The following is a 19,338-nucleotide window of genomic DNA, read 5'->3' on the forward strand; positions in this document are numbered from 1 at the left end:
AACGAAAGAATTGATGCTTTTGAACTGTGGTGCTGGAGAAGACTCTTTAGAGTCCCTTGGACTGCAAGGAGATCCAACCAGTCCATCCTAAAGGAGATCAGTCCTGGGTGTTCATTGGAGGGACTGATGTTGAAGCTGAAACTCCAGTACTTTGTCCACCTGATGCGGAGAGCTGTCTCATTTGAAAAGACCCTGATGCTGGGAAAGATTGAGGGCAGGAGGAGAAGGGGACGACAGAGGATGAGATGGTTGGATGGCATCACCGACACAATGGACATGGGTTTGGGTGGACTCCAGGAGTTGGTGATGGACAGGGAGGCCTGGCGTGCTGCAGTTCATGGGGTCGCAAAGAGTCAGACAGGACTGAGGGACTGAACTGAGCTCCAAGAGGTACTTTCTTTGTTAACATTACCACAATACGAGTATCATACCTGACAAAATTAACAAGGCTTCCTCAATAAAATCCGAAATACCCTGTTTTTCCTTGGGAACTTTTTTTAAGGGGACTAATTTGGTAGGGACCCACGAGTCCTTTTGCCCTTTATCACCGCGTGACTGAGACAGGCTGGGACCTGGGACCCTTTGCTGCAGGGCTGCAATGCTTGCACCTGGACACACCTCTCTTCCAGCAACAAAATACAAAGAAACTATATGGGACTAAAAATAACGGCCTGCCTGCCTAGTTGGGACAAATTATGGCCAAAAGATACAAATAGGCCAAAAAATCCAACTGTTACTTCTGAAGAGCATGGGGCAGAAACATGCCTCCTGCAATCAACACAGGGGGTGGGCAAACCGCCCAAGCTACCAGGCCCTACTCTCTGGACATACCTACCCTCACCCCATATAAGGAACAAACTTGCTCCCCAACCCCCGCTCAGAGAGTGAGAGAGCAAGGGAACCTGTTACCTGTTCCTACTCCCAGCTGCTACAGCAGGGGCCCCAAAAAGCCTTGCTTGAATTTCTTGCCTGGCATCTAGTCAATTTCCACTGACGGGGGAAGGCCAAGAACCCTAGTCAGTATCATGAACATGAGTCAACTTTGAGGATGGAAACCATATACTAGGGAGGACAAGTCTGGGAAGACAGGAGGAGCTAGGGGTCAGATCACTTCAAGGTGAGCAGCTTAAATCTGGACTCTTTGTTTCTTAGTCTGGATTTTTTTTTCTTTTTTTTTAATTAATAGATTTTGCTTTTTGAGCAATTTTGGGGTTTATAGAAAGGACAGAGAGTTCCCAAATTCCCCTGTCCCCACCCCCAATGGATCCTTTATTACTAACCTCTTGCATTAGTGTGGTATATTTGTTACAATCGACAGCTGATATTGATTCATTATTAACTAAAGTCCACACTTGGTGGTGTACATTGCATGGGTTTTAGAAAATATGTAAGGACTTGTGGGCTTCCCTTGTGGCTCAGATGGTAAGGAATCTGCCTACAATGCAGGAGACCCAGGTTTGATCCCTGGGTCAGGAAGATCCCCTGAAGAAGGGACTGGCTCCCTAGTCCAGTATTCTTGCCTGTAGAATCCCGTGGACAGAGGAGCCCAGCGGGCTAGAGTCCATGAGGTTGGGAAGAGTTGGACAAGACTGAGTGACTAACACACCACACACACACACACAAGAACTTGTATTCTTGCCTGCAGGATCCCATGGACAGAGGAGCCTGGCAGGCTAGAGTCCATGAGGTTGCAAAGAGTTGGACAAGACTGAGGACTAAGACACACACACACAAGAACTCGTATCCACCATTACAGAATTATACAGAGCAATTCTACTGCCTTAAAAAATCCTCTGTGCTTCACCTGCTTATCCCCGACCTGTCCCTTCCCTGGAACCCTTAGCAACCACGTATCTTTCAACTATCTTCCCATAGTTTTGTCTTTTCCAGAATGTCACATCATTGAAATCATACAGCCTTTTCAGATTGGCTTCTTTCACTTCGCAATATGCATTTAAGTTTCCTGCATGAATTTTCATGACTTGATAGCTCATTTCTTTTTAGCGCTGAACAATTATCCATTGCCTGGATGTACCACAGTTTGTTTACCCATTCACCTACTGAAGGGCATCTTGGTGGCTTCCAAGTTTTGGAAATTACGAATAAAGCTGCCGTAAACGTCCACGGGCAGGTTTTTGTGTGCACATAAGTTTTCAATTATTTTGGGTAAATAACCAAAGAATGAGATTGCTGGATCACATGGTGAGAACATGTTTAGTTCTATAAGAAACTGCCAAACTGTCTTCCAAAGTGACTACACAAAGTTTCTTTTTAATATGAGAGAAAATCCTGTTGTTTTTTTTAAACCACTATAACTTGGGTCTCTGCAACTGAATGCAGTTCCTAGACATCTCTTCAAGAAAATTAGAGATACAAAGGGAACATTTCATGGAAAGATGGGCTCGATAAAGCAGAGAAATGGTATGGACCTAACAGAAGCAGAAGATATTAAGAAGAGGTGGCAAGAATACACAGAAGAACTATACAAAAAAGATCTTCACGACCCAGATAATCACGATGGTGTGATCACTGACCTAGAGCCAGACATCCTGGACTGTGAAGTCAAGTGGGCCTTAGAAAGCATCACTACGAACAAAGCTAGTGGAGGTGATGGAATTCCAGTTGAGCTATTTCAACTCCTGAAAGATGATGCTGTGAAAGTGCTGCACTCAATATGCCAGCAAATTTGGAAAACTCAGCAGTGGCCACAGGACTGGAAAAGGTCAGTTTTCATTCCAATCCCAAAGAAAGGCAATGCCAAAGAATGCTCAAACTACCGCACAATTGCACTCATCTCACATGCTAGTAAAGTAATGCTCAAAATTCTCCAAGCCAGGCTTCAGCAATATGTGAACCGTGAACTTCCTGATGTTCAAGCTGGTTTTAGAAAAGGCAGAGGAACCAGAGATCAAGTTGCCAACATCCACTGGATCATTGAAAAAGCAAGAGAGTTCCAGAAAAGCATCTATTTCTGCTTTATTGACTATGCCAAAGTCTTTGACTGTGTGGATCATAATAAACTGTGGAAAATTCTGAAAGAGATGGGAATACCAGACCACCTGACCTGCCTCTTGAGAAATTTGTATGCAGGTCAGGAAGCAACAGTTAGAACTAGACATTGAACAACAGACTGGTTCCAAATAGGAAAAGGAGTACATCAAGGCTGTATATTGTCACCCTGCTTATTTAACTTATATGCAGAGTACATCATGAGAAACGCTGGACTGGAGGAAACACAAGCTGGAATCAAGATTGCCCGGAGAAATATTAATAACCTCAGATATGCAGATGACACCACCCTTATGGCAGAAAGTGAAGAGGAACTCAAAAGCCTCTTGATGAAAGTGAAAGAGGAGAGTGAAAAAGTTGGCTTAAAGCTCAACATTCAGAAAACGAAGATCATGGCATCCGGTCCCATCACTTCATGACAGATAGATGGGGAAACAGTGGAAATAGTGTCAGACTTTATTTTTCTGGGCTCCAAAATCACTGCAGATGGTGACTGCAGCCATGAAATTAAAAGACGCTTACTCCTTGGAAGGAAAGTTATGACCAACCTAGATAGCATATTCAAAAGCAGAGATATTACTTTGCCAACAAAGGTTCGTCTAGTCAAGGCTATGGTTTTTCCTGTGGTCATGTATGGATGTGAGAGTTGGACTGTGAAGAAGGCTGAGCGCTGAATTGTTGCTTTTGAACTGTGGTGTTGGAGAAGACTCTTGAGAGTCCCTTGGACTGCAAGGAGATCCAACCAGTCCATTCTGAAGGAGATCAGCCCTGGGATTTCTTTGGAAGGAATGATGCTAAAGCTGAAACTCCAGTACTTCGGCCACCTCATGCAAAGAGTTGACTCATTGGAAAAGACTCTGATGCTGGGAGGGATTGGGAGCAGGAGGAGAAAGGGATGACAGAGGATGAGATGGCTGGATGGCATCAATGACTCAATGGATGTGAGTCTGGGTGAACTCCGGGAGTTGGTGATGGACACGGAGGCCTGGCATGCTGTGATTCATGGGGCCGTAAAGAGGCGGACATGACTGAGCGACTGAACTGAACTGAACTGAACTGAACTGAAAGGATAAGGTGAGAATGTGCCTGCTGAATGCTTGTAACCCAAATGAAAATCTACCAACAGCAGGTCATCTTAACCCAAAAGCCAGAAGTAACTGCTCACCTAGTCAGACATTCTCTTCCACTGATGTTTCTTCTTTTTCAGGAGAAAGTCAAGAGATACTGCCAAATGCACAGCAAAGCCATGGCTCTCTCCTCTTCTAGTTCTCTAGTACCATCAGCCACACAAGAAAAGATATCAGTTTGGCTCAGCTTATTGTTTCTGTCTGGTTCAGGGTTTTCCAGGTGGCACCAATGGTAAAGAATCTGCCTGGCAAGGCAGGAGACGCAAGAGGTGAGAGTTTGATCCCTGGGTTGGAAAGATCCCATGAAGTAGGAAATGGCAAGTCTCTCCATTTTTCTTGCCTGGAGAATCTTACAGACAGAGGAATCTGGCAGGCTACAGTCAATGGAGTCACAAAGAGTTGGACACGAATGAGCGATTGAACACAATGGAGCGATCGAACATGCATGCACAAGAAGTCTTCAAGTGATTCCTTCTTCTAGTGGCTGCTTACAAATCACTTAATAATCTGTTTCACCCATCTTTGGCATTTTCCTGGTCGTTCATAATTTCTCCAAGATTAAGGATAGTGGTTTGATATCTGCAAATCCTTTTGTAGTTGGAATCCTCAAATGCTGAAGCGAATACATATTCCCTACTGTCATTATCCAGTAATCAAAATCATTTTAGCGACTTGATTTGGCTTCATGCTGTGCAATAGATGGGTTCTGGGGGAGCTATATATACATCACATTGTTATAAATTAATTCCTGTTTTAAATGAATGGGGAAAGCTCATCACAGAAGAGGATAATTCAGTGAATCCTTCTATAAAGCAAATAAATCCATTATATGAATAATCACCTAATTTAGTTCTCTATGAATATGAAATGTTCAAATATTGAGAGTTTTTTCACATATGGAGATTATAACTGAACATTTGGTTATATTCAATCTCTTTTTTCTTCTTTAATATCATTATTGTCTTCATTATTTTTTATTGTCATTACCTGGAAAGTCACAAAATTTTAGGAGCAAAATAAAAGAACTGCATTGCTAGAATCTGTTCTGTTAATCCCTGCTGCTGCTGCTGCTAAGCAGGTCTTATTCTGTGTTGAGGAATCTTGTAGCCTCTTTCAGTGGCATATGATTACTTGGTTATATGACCTTGGGTGAATCAACAATTATGTAAATTTCCTGGGTCTCCATTCCTTTATCTATAAAACAGGAATCATAAAGTTGGTGTAAGAATTAAGTGAGATAACTAACATAGAGATGGTTAATTTTCTGCATCAACTTGACTGGGCTAAGGGATGCCCAGGTAATCGTAAAACATTATTTCTGGGTGTGTCTGTGAGGGTGTCTCCAGAAAAGACTGGAATTTGAATTGGTAAATGTAATAAAGAAGATCACCCTCATTACTGTGGGTGGGCATCATTCAATCTACTGAGAGTTTGGCTGGAACAAAAAGGCAGAAAAAGGGCAAATTCTTTCTCTCTATTTGAGCTGAGAAACCCATTTTATCCAGCCTTCTGGCATTGGTGCTCCTGGTTTTCAAGTCTTTGGACCAGGACTGAATTATACCACTGGATTCTTTGGGTCTCCAGCTTGCAAATGACAGATCCTAGGACTTCTTGGTCTCAATAATTGTATGAGTCAATTCCTATAATAAACTCCCTCTTACATATTTACATATCCAACCTATTGGTTCTGTTTCTCTGGAGAACTCTAATACAAGTGGCTACCATGTGCTATGTACTCAATTAATATCAGTTACTATAACTGCTATTAATAGAAGTGTTATTAAACAGTGAGGTTAGACAGGCTTTCTCCTTAATGAAAAATTTATTATGACCACTTCCGCCCATTCTGATGGGCTCTGTGGGAAAATAAAACAAGTAGAGGTTGGCAAGGACACGGAGACATTGGAACCCTTGCAGATTGTTGGTGTAAAGTAAAAATGGTGCAGCTATGATGGGAAACAGTATGGTGGTTCCTCACGAAACTGAAAAAAAGAACTACCATCTGATTCAGCAATTCTGCTCCCGGGTATGTGCCCCAAAGAATTGAAAGCAAGGTCTTGAGATATTCACACACACATGTTCACTGAAGTATTATTCACAACAACCAAGAGGTGAAAGCAGCCCAAATGTTCATTAACAGATGAAATGAATAAAGAAAATAGACAAGAGAATATTATTCAGCCTTAAAAAACAGGAAATTCTGACACATGCGGTAACATACATGATCCTTGAGGACATCATGCCAAGTGAAAAAAGCTTGCCACAAAAGAGCGAACACTGATAAAAAAAAAAAAAAGAACCAATACTGTATCATTTCACTTATATGAGGCCACTGCTTAAGCTCATGGAGAAGGAAATGGCAGCCCACTCCAGTGCTCTTGCCTGAAAAATTCCATGGGACTGAAGAGCCTGGTAGGAGCTACAGTCCGTGGGGTTGAAAAGAGTTGGGCATGACGTATAAGGCAATGGCACACCACTCCAGTACTTTGCCTGGAGAATCCCATGCACGGAGGAGCCTGGTAGGCTATAGTCCATGGGGTCGTTAAGAGTCAGACACGACTGACCGACTTCACTTTCACGCACTGGAGAAGGAAATGACAAGCCACTCCAGTGTTCTTGCCAGGAGAATCCTAGGGACAGAGGAGCCTGGTGGGCTGCTGTCTATGGGGTTGCACAGAGTTGGACCCAACTGAAGCGACTTAGCATGCGTGCATGCTCAAGCTCAGTGTCTTTCAGATCAGATCAGATCAGATCAGTCGCTCAGTCGTGTCTGACTCTTTGCGACCCCATGAATTGCAGCACACCAGGCCTCCCTGTCCATCACCAGCTCCCGGAGTTCACTGAGACTCACGTCTATCGAGTCAGTGATGCCATCCAGCCATCTCATCCTCTGTCATCCCCTTCTCCTCCTGCCCCCAATCCCTCCCAGCATCAGGGTCTTTTCCAATGAGTCAACTCTTCTCATGAGGTGGCCAAAGTACTGGAGTTTCAGCTTTAGCATCATTCCTTCCAAAGAAATCCCAGGGCTGATCTCCTTCAGAATGGACTGGTTGGATCTCCTTGCAGTCCAAGGGACTCTCAAGAGTCTTCTCCAACACCACAGTTCAAAGGCATCAATTCTTCAGCGCTCAGCCTTCTTCAGGATCCAACTCTCACATCCATACATGACCACAGGAAAAACCATAGCCTTGACTAGACGGACCTTTGTTGGCAAAGTAATGTCTCTGCTTTTGAATATGCTATCTAGGTTGGTCATAACTTTTCTTCCAAGGAGTAAGCGTCTTTTAATTTCATGGCTGCAGTCACCATCTGCAGTGATTTTGGAGCCCAGAAAAATAAAGTCTGACACTGTTTCCACTGTTTCCCCATCTATTTCCCATGAAGTGGTAAGACCGGATGATCTTCGTTTTCTGAATGTTGAGCTTTAAGCCAACTTTTTCACTCTCCACTTTCACTTTCATCAAGAGGCTTTTTCGTTTCTCTTCACTTTCTGCCATAAGGATGGTGTCATCTGCATATCTGAGGTTATTGATATTTCTCCCAGCAGTGTCTTTAGTCATGTCCAAATCTTTGAGACCCTGTGGACTGTAGCCAGCCAAGCTCCTCCGTCCATGGGATTCTCCAGGCAAGAATAATGGAGTGGGTTGCCATGCACTCCTCTGGGGGACCTTCTCTACCCAGGGACTAAACCCGAATCTTCTGCGTCTCCTGCATTGCTGACGGATTCTTTACTGCTGAGCCGCTGTGAAAGCCCATATGAAGCCCCAGAGAAGTTAAATTCAGTTCAGTTCAGTTCAGTCGCTCAGTTGTGTCCGACTCTTTGCGACCCCATGGACTGTCGCATACCAGGCTTCCCTGTCCATCACCAACTCCCAGAGTTTGCTCAAACTCATGTCCATCGAGTCCATGATGCCATTCAATCATCTCATCCTCTGTTGTCCCCCTCTCCTCCTGCCTTCAATCCTTCCTAGAATCAGGGTCTTTCCCAATGAGTCAGTTCTTCACACCAGGTGGCCGAATGGGGACAAAAAGTAAAATGGTGGTTTCCCAGGGCTGTGAGGAGGCGAGAAGGAAGAGCTTTTGTTTAAGGGGTACAGAGTCTCAGTTTTGCAAAAGGAAGAGTTCTGTGGATGGATGGTGGTGATGGTAGCGTAACAATATGAGTGCTCTTAGTGCCACTGAATTGTGCGCTTAAACATAGTTAACATGATAAATTTATACGTATTTCATCATGATTTTTTAAGATTTAAAAATCTGAGGAGAAGGAAATGCCAACCCATTCCCGTATTCTTGCCTGGGAAATCCCATGGACAGAGGAACCTGGCGGGCTACAGTCCATGGGGTCGCACACATGACGGGGGTGGAGGAAGATGGGTTGATAGCAATAAACAGGTAGAACTACAAAAGTTTTTTTGAGAAAAATTCCTATCATTCCAAGATGGGAGGTTTTCTAGGCCTAGAAAATGGTATCATACCAGGTGGCAGGAGAATGAAAGAAAAGGAGAGGCGACAGTAGGGACAATGTGCTCTTTGGCGGAAATGAACAGACTGCCATAGCTGACGGGTGGACCACGCAGGACGGGTTCACACGCACAAGCACCCCTGGAGCTAATTCCACGGCTGAGTAGCTTCACAAAGCACAGCTGAGGTTATGACCCGCATCTGGATAACTACAGCTTCCAGAGCCAGGACCTGCCCACGAAGCTGGTATTCAAAAATTGTAACTCAATGCACAGCAGAAGAGTTCATTGATGCTGACTGAGTAATTAAATTACACGGTGATTATTAGTCTGGTCAGCCAAAAAGATGACATCTGAATCTGAGTACTCAAAGTAGCCATGGACTAAAACTCCTCCCAGAAAAAAAAAAAAGAAAAAAACTATAACTAAATTAATGCCATTTTCCACCAATTATAGATGCCCTCCAGTGACTACAAGGTTGTCATGGCAACATGCCCACTGAAAGGGTATGTTTGATAAGGCCTGAACTCAAGGATACCAGGAACGGAGTGTTGTGAATCTTATCTCTACATCAGACCAACCTGTTTTCTGGGATGGAGGCCAGGAGAACTGTCACCAGTCTGCTCCTGTCTTCCGCCAGCTTATCCAAGGTTCCAGGCTGGTGGACCACCTCTCCTGCTGCCCTTTAGGGAGAGGAGCAGCCCCAACATCTCCCCACACTTTCCCTTCTCCTGGGATGGTCTCCCTTTCAGTGTCAGCCAATTGGCATCTTTCCATATTTTTCTGAAAATCTCCCCTGCCTCTTCTTCTAGGCAGGCTTCCATGACCAACTGGCAGTTCAGAGGTCGCTAGACCAGATTCAATTCCATTGCTTAGCTCTGTAGAGAAGGAAATGGCAACCCACTCCAGTATTCCTGCCTAGAGAATCCTGTGGACGGAGGAGCCTGGTGGGGTGCCGTCTATGGGGTAGCACAGAGTCGGACGTGACTGACATGACTTAGCAGCAGCAGCTCTGCACATCTCAGACTGTACAGAAACTCATTAAAAAAAAAAAAAGGCAGAGCCCTTATTTTGGTTTAAGATGACACAAAATAAATTCAAGGGCTCCTTGAATTTAAGTACCCTTTATTCAAGTACCAAACCTGATCAAAACCAGTCAATGCTGTGAATCATATTTATACCATCAAAGCAGTCCAGAAAAGTTGCTGACAGAGCAAAATATTGTCAATCAGCTCTGATGTTGAATGTACCAGATGAGCTGCTATTTAAAGAAAGTATGGTTACTCCCTTTGTAAAAGGGGTAATCATCTCATAAAATATCTTTTGTGTAAACTCCTATTTTCATATACAAGGTGCATTTTAGAATTAAAAAAGCTGTCTTAAGTCCTTTCTGGAAAGAGTGGAGTATAAACAAATTTTTGATCAATACTGTCAACACGGAAAAACAAGAGGGGTGTGGGTATATGTATCTGCCCGTGGGTGGAGGAGGGACAGCACATCAGCCCCTCGAGCACCCAGTCTCTTCCTTATCCCCTAGGTTCCGCTGAGCTGGCAGTTCTTGTTCAGTCGCTCAGTGGTGTCCAGCTCTTTGAGACCCTGAGGACGGCAGAAGTAGCAGAGCTTGCGCTGAAAGTGCCGATGTGGGTTACTGGGACCTCCGCTCAGGCCAGACTGGACTCACTGGGCCTAGGACTGCGGTATGTTCCACTATGTCTGAATTATCACTCAGAAACAAAATCTAACCTCACTCTCCTGGGCCACAGAATAAAGTCCAAATTGCCAAGATTTTCATTCGAGATCCCACCCAGCCTATCCCCAGTAAAACAACAAAAACAACAATTGAAAAAGAAAAGTTAACCACCATTGAGCCCTAACGATGTGCTTTATATATGTGAGCTCTTTAATCCTCGTGACAACTTACCAAGGAAAGCACGATTACTTTTCTGATTTAGAGAGGACAGAGAGCTCAAGTTGCCCAAGGCTGTCACCCGGTTATAAAAGGTGACAACAAGATTCACATTCTGGTCTGTGTACATCAAGTCCAGGCTCCAACCAGCTCCACAGCACTGCCTTTCTGGACTTACTGCCTCCTTCTTCCTTTTGCTAGTTCCCACTTATAAACTCCTGCCATCCATCCATGGGACAGCCACCTTCTTATCCCCTTCCCATGCAAATCACGCTCAGGCCTCAGACCTGTCTTGGGTCCCATTTCTCTGGTCAAACTTTCCCCTCCCCCCAGCTCTCAAGATTCCCTTTCTCTGGACAATAACCTGCCTATATTGCACATCCTGCATGTTTCAGGCTTTAGTCTTATGCTGCCATGTCTGCTTAAGGTGTGTCTGTCTTTTCTTCTGAACTGAGGTCCTGTAAGCCTAGTTGTCTGCACATTTCTGTGTGTGCTTATCACTCTGCTGTGTAGGAGACATAGCAGATGTGGGTTTAATCCCTGGGTCAGGAAGATCCTCCGGAGGAGGAAAGGGTAACCCATTTCAATATTCTCACCTGGAGAATTCCATGGACAGAGGAGCCTGGTGGGCTACAGTCCATAGGGTTGCAAAAAGTCGGACACATCTGAGTGACTAAGCCTGCATGTATGCATGATATCTAACTCAGAGCGAACACATTGTATGTACCTTGGTAAACACTAGAGTTATAAAAAAGAAGTCATTTAAATGATTTTTCCAATAGTGTCTCTACAGACTTTTTAATGATACAGAAATGTGTGTTTTTAATTTTATTAATGGTTTAGCTGGATGAATAATGTATAAGTAATGCTATCTCAGCCATTATATGTAATAAATCACTGGTTTAAAACACAATAAAATAAAAAGTACTAGGGTAATAGATAAGTCAGAAAAGGAATGAAACAGTCGGATTTAGCTGACTGCCTCTTCATTATTTCCTGAGATCACTGTATTATTAACAAATTGGGAAACATGACAAATATTCCAAATCCAGGGTTTGGTATGTGGGTCCCAGGTGTGTGTGTCCCAAAACAAGCCACTGGAGTTCCAGAAGAAAATATTGTGATGTTTACTGATGGTCGCCTTCATGTTAAACTTATGCGGCATTTGGGAACCTGAGAGTGAAGCTCTAAGGGTGGGCCTTTCTTGGGATAACTAAACCTGCTGCTGATTAGTTGCTTCAGTCCTGTCGACTCTGTGCGACCCCACGGACTGTAGCCCACCAGGCTCCTCTGTCCATGGGATTCTCTAGGCAAGAATACTGGAGTGGGTTGCCATGTCCTCTTCCAGGGCATCTTCCTGATCGAGGGATCGAACCCATGTCTCTTATGTCTCCTGCACTAGCAGGCGGGTTCTTTATTGCTGAGCCACCAGGAAAGCCGCTGGATAACTAAACCTACAGCAAGAGAACAGGCTGGAGGGAAGCAGTTCTGAGGTTTTCTCGGTCACACATTTACGGAGTTTCTGAAGGGCAGTGGAGATTACTACCAGGCACAGCACAACCTCTATGCAGACAAGTGAACTGTAGAAATTCATTATTAGTCCATCAAGAAGCCCCCATAAGAGGGATTAACCTGGACACAGAAGTGTTGAATTGAAATCCTCAGAGTGTTTTTTACAAGAGGTCGAATCTGGATGGGGTAAACCTCAGGGTACTTCCTTTCTATTGCTTCAACATTATTGGATTGAAGAATTGCTGCTTCTTGTTTCGAGGTTCATTGCATTTCCCGTTACTCTCAACTTCATACTCGAAAGGACTTAAGAATTTCAAGTGGAGTATACTGAAGTAGACTCAGTATCTTTGCATCATTTCTGTATTCAATTTTTTAAATTCTTTCATATCCCTATTGAGTGTTTTTTAACTGAATAAACGTGGCTCGAATGAACCACCCAGCTCCTGTGGAAATTACATAAAGATGAGACTTTATTACACACAATCCAACTAATGTGACCTTAAACAAATTTATAGAGGAACTATATATAGAGTTTATATATATATAAATATATATCAAAATATATATATATAAAAATGTATAGAGGAACTATTTATAGAAGCAACTTATGACTCTTACCCCTGCGGAGAAAGAAGGCATCCATGTTCTCAACTGGCATTTTGAAAATGGCACACAACCATCTAACCAGATTGTCGATGATTGTTTGTCTTGTGAAAATTAAGTTTTGTGAAGACCCTGGTCGTTGCGTTGCTCTTCGTTGTGTGGCAGGCCTCGGCAGAGTTCCAGCACCTGTCGCCCCAGCAGTAACTGAAGGTGGAATGAAATATGAAGATACAGTACAGTTCATAAGACGAAAGTGGCTAGGAGCTTTGAACAGCAAGCAGCTTTTGTGTTTGGGGAAGTATGGTCCTAAAATGCGGCTGTGCTTCAAAGACACAATGGTCATGGAAACAACTGTTGCATTTGATAAAACCGGCTGTGTGATGCCATTGCTCGGAAATGGAACCTGAGATGGGATGGAATTTGTCGTAGATATTAGCCAGCACGTTGGCTTGGTGAATAAGTCTGATGAAGCTTCCATGCTATGTTATGCTATGCTAAGTTGCTTCTGTCATGTCCGACTGGCTCCTCTGTCCATGGGATTCTCTAGGCAAGAATACCGGAGTGGGTTGCCATGCCCTCCTCTGAAGCATCTTCCCGACCCAGGGATCAAACCCATGTCTCTTACATTTCCTGCATTGAAAGGCAGCTACTTTATGACTAGCGCAACCTGGGGAGCCTGAAGCTTCCACAAGAGTGTTGAAAAGCAGTTTTACCAGGCCATGAGCCTGGCAGAATTACAACCTCTGTTCAAGTAAGTATGTTCAACTTACTTGGATACTAGCAAAGAATTCATGCTGTTCAGCATTTAAAATGTGCTTATAATTTGTACCAATTGACCTTTCCTGAAAACATGCAGTGTTGAGTCATGTCTTTAAATCTGTTTCCATGCCAGAATGTAATTAACATATAAGAAATTTAGAAAGACTAGGAGTATTTTGATACTCAGCATGATACTTGTGAAGTTCGAGTATCACATAGAACAAATCCCAGGAACCACGAATGCTTTATGTGGTTCATTCCTCTCATCATTTCAAAGATAGAACGTAGGGCCTCTGAGGTTGTTTGCTCACAATATGTTTACATCTCCCACATTCATGTCAGTATATATCAGATCTGCTCCCTTTTTAAATTAACCAAGACTTATAATGAGTATTTAATATCTCCCTATATTAAAACACCTCATTTTGTGTTGCTGTAGAAGACCTTTATTTTGAAAATCTATATTGTACAGAAGCACAATGTCTTTAATGTTTCCAGACCAAGAAAAAAAAAAAAGCCTACAGTTAATTTTAATTCTAATGTTTGCACTTAGGGAGTGTTTGCACAAGAAGGCCTGAAGGCCTGAAAAAAGAATGGGAGGGGGCTGTGAAGTATTTTTAGTAAAATGTTGCCTTTGTCTTGTGAAGGCCATGGAGAATATGTGCTTTAATTTAGTAGATATTGTTTTTAAAGGTAGAAATACTTAATTATTATAGCTAAAACTATCAAAATATCTGAAATTCTTGTAAATTTTTTTCATACTTATCTGAAGTTGTTTACCAACTTGGTTTTGTTTGAAATGTGATTTCTAACCTCTCTTGCAAAAAAAAGAAAATCATTAGTGAGTTTCTGCTAATGAATTGAGCAGACATTCAATATTTTATATACCTTTTGAGCTGTATAACTTAGTATTTGGATACTTGACACTTTGTTTTATTATGTAATTGATAAAATGGTGATGTGCAGCAACATTAGCTCAACCATATATTTATACTGTCTGGGAACATGTGGTCATAGTTCTATGGGAGAAATAATTTGTCAGTGTTCACCAGCTTGTAAAAATCTAATACAAGAGCATAAACATTAAATAAATGATCAAAAGCATTTATCATCAAAAGCTTATGCAAAAAATAAGCCTCCTTAAGAACAAAAGCACTTTTGAATCATAAATTCATAAAAATTTTTAAATTATTTTAAAATGTTTATTTCATCTTTAGACCATCATTTAAAATGTCTATTTTTATGTCAATTATATCACAATAAAATTGGAAGGAAAAAGTCTATTTTGGAAAATATAATAGGCAAAATGGAATTCTCCAGGCAAGAATACTGGCATGGGTAGCTTTTCCCTTCTCCAGGGCATCATCCTGACTCAGGGATCGAACCCAGGTCTCCTGCATTGGAGGTGGATTCTTTATAGTCTGAGCCATCAAGGAAGCCAGAGAAATATAGAGGCAGATCAAAAAATTTTTTGACTGATGAGGGGTACAAACAATGATCATTCTTCTCCAGCGTAGAATCATTTGGGGCAGATATAGACAAACAAATGCACACACACCTAGCAAGTCTAAGCACCCCATTATAAATGCACCAGTGAGGAAAAAGGATGCTGCCTGCAGCTAGAGGAGAGGTGCTCGCTGGGGACGTAGAGAAGGTGGATGCTGATGCTTGGAGATGAGGGGGCGTGGTTAAGCTCCCTGACTCAGGTCCACAGCCTGGTGTGGACTATCGTCTGTTCGCTGGCTGTCTGGCCCTGGGCAAGTTCTGTCACCCCTCCTATCCAGTTCCTTCCACTGTAAAAGTTGCAATGTAGTCTATATGAAAAAAAGCACACAAAGTGTTTTGGTTGTTGCCTGGCAAATAGTAATTGCTTGATTAATATATTATCTGTTTTTCTTGGAAAAGGGGATTTAGCGACTGTGGAAGGTTCAAGGCCAAGTTATTTTGCAATTTCAGAATAATATTTAGGAGACAGGGATTATCAATTAGTTGAAGAGGGAGACGTCTAGGACAGAAAAAGGAAGAGCCTCTTCGGGAGGGGAAATTCCCCTTTACATGGATCATGACAGCTGTAACTTTCTCTGTACTTCTCTTTCAGGCTGTTCCAGATGTGGGTCTTTGGATTACAAAAATCAGAAAGCCACTCAGCCTAGCACAAAGTAAAGGGAATTACTCTAAGGATACAGAAATATAAGGAACCAAAGAGAGGTATGATAGATCACCTTAGGACTGAGAATCGGAGTTAGGAACTGAGGCTACTCCAAGCATGTCTCTGCCTCCCTTCCCCACTCCTTTATCAGCCTCCTCTGCCTAATCCTCCCAACCTGCCCCACTAAGGCCACAGCCTTACCCCGCACCTCCCCCCACATTACCTGACTGAGCAGAATCACCAAGGAGCAGTGGTCTCTCAGCCTCTCCCTGCAGATTCTTACAAAAGGGAATCTGATTGGTTCAGTTCATATGCTGGAGCCAGGGCCAATTAAGTCCAGGCCCAGCCAATGGTCTGGAGTCCCTTGGATTGAGTGTACACCCCTGGTCCAATAAGCCTGGCCACCCCTCCCAAGATAAGGGTGGCACAATTTTTCTAGAGTGTACCCTGACACATAATGAAACATGTCTCTTGCAGACATGTGGGGGGTGTATCTCTTTGCCCCAAGTCATCATCGTGGACAAGGCCATTCATGGATGAGGCTCTCATGCCACTGACCTGTAAGGTCTGACCTTAAACGTTAAAGAAATTGAGGAATGCTTGACCATTCATGGGCTGCACAAGATCTGTTTGTGTTCTGTTCCTTTGTGGATTTCAGGGCTTTGTAAAATGAATATCACAAGCTCTTCCTGCTCTGCCAGATTAAAACAGCTTAAAATTTATGCTTGTGGCTACTTAACTTTCTGTTTCTTTTGCCAGTTGGACTATAAACTTCTTGAAATAATCACAGACCCTCCCATTTTACAGGTGTGGAAACTGAGGCCCAGAGAGAGATGTCACACAGGACAGAGGCAGGTGGGGTCTGGAACCTTGTTTCACACATGAATTCCTCACTGTACCTTGCAATGCCTGAGACATAGCCTACACCCAATCAATATTTTTTGGTTCATTTCTTATTTGGCTTTTGCTTTTTTCAACTGCATCACTCTCTGTTGGGGTATCCCTTCCTCTACCAACAACTTCGGCCCTACAGGATCACTTTCCATCTGCCTTTCAGGTATTGGTCTTCAGGTTGTACAGTGGAAGCTGAGATGAGGCAGGGGTGAAATTTAACCTGATTCTATCAAGCCGTTATCTCTCCAGGCCAGCACCACAGTAACAGAGTGAAGACACCGGACTGATAACTTCCTTCCCTCTGTGGGGTCACTGGCTACCAAACTGATGCATGGTGAACCCACTCTGTAGCTTCCAGACAAAGACACGACTTCCGCAGTGCATCCCAGGCCAATGCTACAAAGCCCGGATTTAGGTCATTGCTGACCTCTTCTCAATGGGTAGATATATGTAGATCCAGTCTCACTTTCCTCTCAGAAGTCTTCTCTGACCATCCCAGACTGCTAGGAATGCTTCGTTCACTTAACAGCACCCTCACTCAGGACAGCACTCCATCAGTTCTGTTATCTCTTGGGTGTTAGCGTGGTGTCCTCAGCTCCTGAAGGCAGGCCATTTCCAGGCCATTTCTCTGCCCCTGCACTCTGGTGGGCTCCCACCAGGCCTTCAATACATGCACTGGCTGTTGGAGGAAAGGTTGGCTGGAGTCAGAAAAGGATATAGGAAGAAAAGAGAATTATTTCATTTTGCTCATATCTTTTCTTTTTTTAAGGTTTTGTTTTGTTTTGTTTTGTTTTTGGTCTCACCACCCAGCTTGCGGGATCTTAGTTCCCTGACCAGGGATTGAACCTGGCTTATGGCAGTGAAACCACTGAGTCCTAACCAGTGGACTGCCAAGAAATTCCCTCCTTTTGCTAGTATCTTAGGACAGTATTTATTAGGAAAAGCAGTTACTTAAGACAGAGATAAATAATCTGGCTTTTGATTTCTAGGCTATGTGGTGACAATTCAGGTGAAGGCAACTCTTAGTAACTCAAATCTGCCACAATTAACCAATTCCAGTGCCAGTTCATTGACTCTGCATCCAGCAGGTTCTCTGACCCAAGCTTGCAAATAGGACATAGATCAACAGCAGGGAAGGAAGGATGCCACGTGAGGGACTAATTAATTAAGGCCCAGGCCTCCCATAGGGGAGGAAACCCACAATTTGCAGAATGAGTGACCCACAGAGTCTTCCTCTCAGAGACTCCCATTCCAGCCTGAAGTCTCCATCAGCAGCGGCCGATTCAGAAAACTCTAGATAAAAAGACAAAGAAGTCATAGTTGGAGAAGAGAATGCCAAGAGGGTCTTATCGTCCATTGATGAAGGTGTATTAGTGGAGGTAAAGCAGAGGCAGGCTCTAGGATACAGAAAGCAGTGGGTAAGTGTTGCTGGGTGGAAAGAAGGCCTGTGGGAGCCCAGAGACACCATCTAGAGAAGGGGCCTTGAGTTCAGGGCAGGGCAGGTCAGGAGAGCTGAGCCCTTGGGAGGTGACGACTAAAGCTGCGTGAAGGTTCCTTGAAGACACAACCATAACCAACTTCACACATGAACATGTGTGCAGAAATTCTCCCTGCAGCACCAGCTCTGCTGGCCTAACTTCAGGAAAAAAAAAAAAAAAACTTAGGGGTCATTCTCCTGGCCCAGAAAGACCCTGGGACAGGGAAAGGAATCAGCCATCACAAAGAGCTGCTGTGACACGGAGCCAGTGTAAATGCATTGTCACCACGGGTTCTCATAAGGCCAAAAAAGGGTGCTGAATAAGCTGCCCAAGGTCATTCGATTGGAGGTTAAGCAAACAGCCCAAGATCGCAGATCCAGGAAGTGTCATGCCTGGAATTCAAGCTGAGGGGTCAGGCTGACTGAGGAGTCTATGCTGTCAGCACTGGCCCTCTCACGGCAGGCGCAGCCTCCTAACGGCCGGTAAGCACTCTCCTTGGGTGTTTTGCATTCTGCGCGTCGTTCAGCCTCTCCTCACCTCCGGGGATGTGATTTACAGCACAGGCAAAACCAAGACCCAGACAACTCCATTCTTCTGCCTTTCGAAGTAGCAGGCCTATCACACTATGTGCAAAACACCACTGACAACAAAAGGTGGGTAAAGGGGCATTTGCTGAGGGGATAGACTCTGGTACTATTCGTGCATATTTGGTAAACCTGGGTGATCGTGCAGATGTTAAAAGCGCAAAAATAACTGCTGAGCCAATGAGGCATAAATGCTAGGAGGGACAAAGCAGCGGGAAGAGTCAGGTGTACTTAAACATGCTCCTTCACCGCGGGGATTGGGCCTGGCGTAGCTTCTGACACCCACTCTACCTCTTTTGAATGCCTGACTATGGGCCTGCTGCCTTTCTCTGGAAGGGAGGGGATGACCCACCTCCATGCCCTTTGGTCCGAGAGTCAAAATAGCCAGACGTGGCTGCAGACGCTGCTTTGTTTTCCTGTGATGGCTTGGCACATACCAGGAAGACATGCTCTCTGCTTTCAAAGAAATCCCACTCCTCCCTCAAGGCCCACTGCAAGCCCCACCCCTGGTGAAAAGCCATTCCAGGTTCTTTCTGCCCTCTAGACCCAGCCTTCATCCCTGATCCCCCTTTGGGAGACTCCCTTTTGCTCTGCCAAATTGCTAGGACTTTCAAAATTTGCTCTTTTATCTCTGTCTGGAGCCTTTATACCCTGTAGCCTTCTCAGAGGTCAACTCTTTCTTTTGCCTTTGTTAACATTTTTTAGTAATTCTTACCTAACACACTGCCTTCTCCAAGGAAGCCTTCCTTGATCCTCTGCTACTCGCATCAATGCTCCATCCTGGCTGGCTGCTTCTCCTGAGGGTTCCATAGCACTTTATGCCTATACCTATTTAAGTGTGGACTTATCCCCTATAC

The 19,338-nt window shown here is 43.8% G+C and overlaps 1 pseudogene; it reads left to right on the forward strand.

Annotated features, from left to right (window-relative positions):
* The first annotated feature begins 12,438 nt into the window (after positions 1-12,438).
* LOC102269028 (protein tyrosine phosphatase type IVA 1 pseudogene) lies at positions 12,439-12,981 on the forward strand (annotated as a pseudogene).
* Positions 12,982-19,338: the final 6,357 nt, after the last annotated feature.

The sequence above is a fragment of the Bos mutus genome, chromosome 24 (assembly GCF_027580195.1).
Source record: "Bos mutus isolate GX-2022 chromosome 24, NWIPB_WYAK_1.1, whole genome shotgun sequence".
NCBI lineage: Eukaryota > Metazoa > Chordata > Mammalia > Artiodactyla > Bovidae > Bos > Bos mutus.